We start from the raw sequence: 3,842 nt of genomic DNA on the forward strand, positions 1-3,842 counted from the left end.
GAGACACCTTCCCACAGTGACACTCTGCACCCCTCAGCCCAGACCGCATGGCAGAGTCAGACAGCAAAATTCCCCTGGTGCCAGTGTCCTGCTCCCCTAGTCCACAGGGTGCAGGTGAGTTGGGGCAGACCTTCCCCTTTGCTGCCATTAACCAAGAAACATGACCAGATGTGTAGCTTTTACATTTTAAGGCCAGGCTTAATTCAAAGCAGATGTAGCCAATTTTCTTTTACGAGCACATTATGTTCAAAGCTTCCAATGCATCTGCATAAAAAGCCCATGGAAACAACCTGATACTGAAACAGCAACTGTTTTGATGCAACATCACCCAAAATAATAAAAATCTGTTAAAGATCTTACCATTCAGTCTCTACATACTGCTCTCCCCAAAACCAGATTTAAAAATGTGGCTGTGTAATAATTAAAGGGAGGCATCATTAGTTACCATATCAAAAAACATGAACAACAACACAATAAGCAGGGGTTTTAGCACTCTGGAAAGGATCTAGTCCTGGTTTTGCCATCACAAGTTAAATTAAGGAAGGCAGTGATTGTGTTAGCTGTAATTCAAACATGCTGAGCACTGGAGCTATGTGCAGGAGCGGCTGCTCGTTAAAATGGAAAAACCATGGCAAGACATGTTTTGCATTCAGATCAGTGAAAATACTACTACAGTAATATAAAAGACTGCACAATCACCTGAATAATGTTCATCTTTTAAAAAAAAGGAAGACTTATTTAAGAAACACTTCCTATTTCCTTAAGATGAAGAGATTAAGGACCTCTGCCTGTTCTTACTGGAGGCAGTGGAAGCCTTGCCACAGCAGAACTGGATCTTAGAAAGAGACAGTCACGTCAGCAAACTCCAGTTTTCTAACTCTGGCCACAGCTGCATTAGCTTCTATTACAGAGCACTGCTTGGATGTGATGTTAAAGTAGGCAAAGCAATCTTCTTCTTCTAGCCATTGCTACAAGCTTCTCAGCCTAGCAGCTGAAACTCCTTGCCCTATAAAGTACACAACCTTTTCCTCTCTCCACTACAACTTTGGTTCTGTTTACTTAAGTATGTACAGAAAGGAAAAAGAAATGCAGTTTTTACCAAAGATAATCTGGGCACAGACTCCATAACAGCTTCTGGGTTGTCCTACAAGAGGGGCATGCTTCCCTGCTAGATTTGCAAAATTGTCCACAACAGGGAAGTGGAGGGATATATCCAACTCTATGCAAAACATCACTCGACATCCTCACCTACACGTATGAGATCACGCAGCAGAGATCTCCATTTTACATATCTTTGCCACTTGTTCTGAAGGTGTATTAATTTTCTCAAGCCCAAGAAGTAGAAGCAAAGACCTGCTGAAGAACACACTGGCAGCAGCTCCTTTTTTTTTCTGTTGTTGGAAGGCTAGATCAAAAATCTTGGTTTCCCAAGCAACTGCAGTATGGCTGAGAGGGAATGAGAGACAGAGGAAGAAAAAGAAAGCGAGTCCCAGGCCACTGTTTCGGATGGAGAAGCCCTCTAAGGCAAGAAAGGCTTTAACAACCTGCTTTAGCAGGAACAAAGGTCCCCAGGACGTGGCTCAAGTTATTATAGCTCTTATTCCTTTGCATATGCCAAGCTCTTCCATGTCTCTCTACATGAAATGGACCCAGGAAATACCAAATCAATGCTGGCTGTTCTAGCTGAGATGCTCACAAGAAAGACAGAGCCAATGATGAGATAAAAAATTCCTGTGAGTCAAATTAAAAACAAACTGTCCCTTGAACACAAACAGCAAGACAGATTCAGATACCTTCTGCTCACAGTAAACAGCACATGGACCCATGACAAGGGAATCCCATCATCCCATCCCTCCCATCGGGAGAGAGGGATGTTCAGTGGGGACGAGTCCCAAGCCACTGACACAACTAACAGTGTGTTCTCAGCATTGAACCTCAGAAGAGTCAGTTGTTGTGCAATTCTGTTCGGACACGTGGCGTTATGTCATCCTGTTGAAAACATAAACAAAGCAAAAAGAAGAAAGAAAAAAAAAAAAAACAGGAAAAGTCAAAATAAAATGGAAAAAAAAAAAAAAGGTGCAGAAGCTTTCAGGTGTAAGCTTTGCCAAAACTCATTCTGGAGCATCCTCAGCCTTTCATAGCAATAACTATAAAAATACATTTTCAGGCCACCTTGCTTAGAGTCCCCCATCGTGACTGTTAGATAACCATCTGCCTTGTAAGTGGCTATTGTTACCGTGAACTGTCTCTTTTATACCATTATCTTGCTGAAAAGCCTTTTCTGAAAGTAGTCCATTAGAGCAGGGGAAAAAAAAATCTCTGAGTGTGGCCACCTAGCAGAATCAATGGCTCCCTTTGATTTACTACAAATTTAAGAAACAACAAGGTTTTGCTTTGCTAAGCAAAGCCTGATAATTTGGCTCATCTGCACTTAACAGCATCTTACTGAAATGCCATCTGTATCAGACATTTTGAAGACTTTGGTGCAATATTCACTTAGCTTAGATAAATAATTTAGTAAGATTCATTAAAAAATAATCAGTGAATTAGTTTTCTTCGTGTACATCTATGCATGTAATTTTTATAATTCAGTCCTCTACAACCCTGAATGATCGTGAGGATATTCACAGTGGATGAAGAAAATGCTGGTGATTGATGGAATAAGACTGAACGTAGATTTTTCATATTCTAGTCATGGAATTTCTTCTGAAATCTACAACGTGTGTTTGAGTCCTATTACTGGCAAGATCAAAATGCATATGCACTACAGGGAAAATAAGACCCTTTATGTCTGGTGCAGGCCACACATACCATACAGGAAACTTAACTCTTATCATGACAAAAGAAGTCCACAAAAACATCATTTCATGCTACCGAAAGGAAATCTTTTGAGCTGATATATAGGACAGGAATGTATACCACTGGAAACACTGTAGATAGCTAGAAAACACTATGCAAGATATAGAAATACCCTAAGAACATACAAAATTTACCAGTAGTGACCTGAAAGTGCAAAGAGTACATACAACTAAATGCCAAGTCCTGATCTCTAAAATCCTTTAGGACTGACATATGAGCTGATAATTACAAAGCATCATTCAGACCACAAAGTAACAAATAAAACAAATAAAGAAAAGTATTCCTTAAGAAAATCAAAATAATGACAGCATTGGGAATGTTACCTTTGGGACTCAGAACACCATTTCTACCTCAATACCTACCAAAGCCAAGGAAAACGTATGCCTGAACAGTGTCACAAATAAGAATTCAAACCACCACAGAATGCCTCAGGACTACTGCCTCTTTTTGTCTCAGCCTTTAAATCCAGTAAGCCATTAATTCTTTGTTCTTAGGCATCTCACAGTATTTTACAGGGATCTTTCAGGAATTAAATACAGGTCCAAAGAAAGCCTTTGAACTTCCTTCCAATGATTGTTTCAGGCATTGTGTGGAGTTATACAAATATATTTCTATGAAAATTGAAAGCGCTGGTAAATATTACATTTTCTATTACCTTTTTGAAATAAAAAAGGTACATGGCTGAAAGCCAGAAAGCGAGATTTATAAATACAAAGTTAATTTGAGCATTAAATTGTACTTTTACTCTCACGCAACCATTACCCTGAATCAACGTCAGTACGTCGCTACGACTCGAAGTATCAACACCCTACTACAAGCTACCTCCCCATCTTCCTTTTAAGGATATGATTGTCCTTAAAACACGTACATAGCGAGCGGCCAAACGAACCCCCGAGAGAGCTGCAAGAGGGACTTACACTGGCTATGCCACTGAAAGCTCGAGCGGGCGACCGGGGAGCACCCGGCCTCGGCAGGTGGCCCTG

This window comes from Merops nubicus, unplaced genomic scaffold (genome assembly GCF_000691845.1).
Source record: "Merops nubicus isolate BGI_N331 unplaced genomic scaffold, ASM69184v1 scaffold8245, whole genome shotgun sequence".
NCBI classification, from domain to species: Eukaryota; Metazoa; Chordata; class Aves; order Coraciiformes; family Meropidae; genus Merops; species Merops nubicus.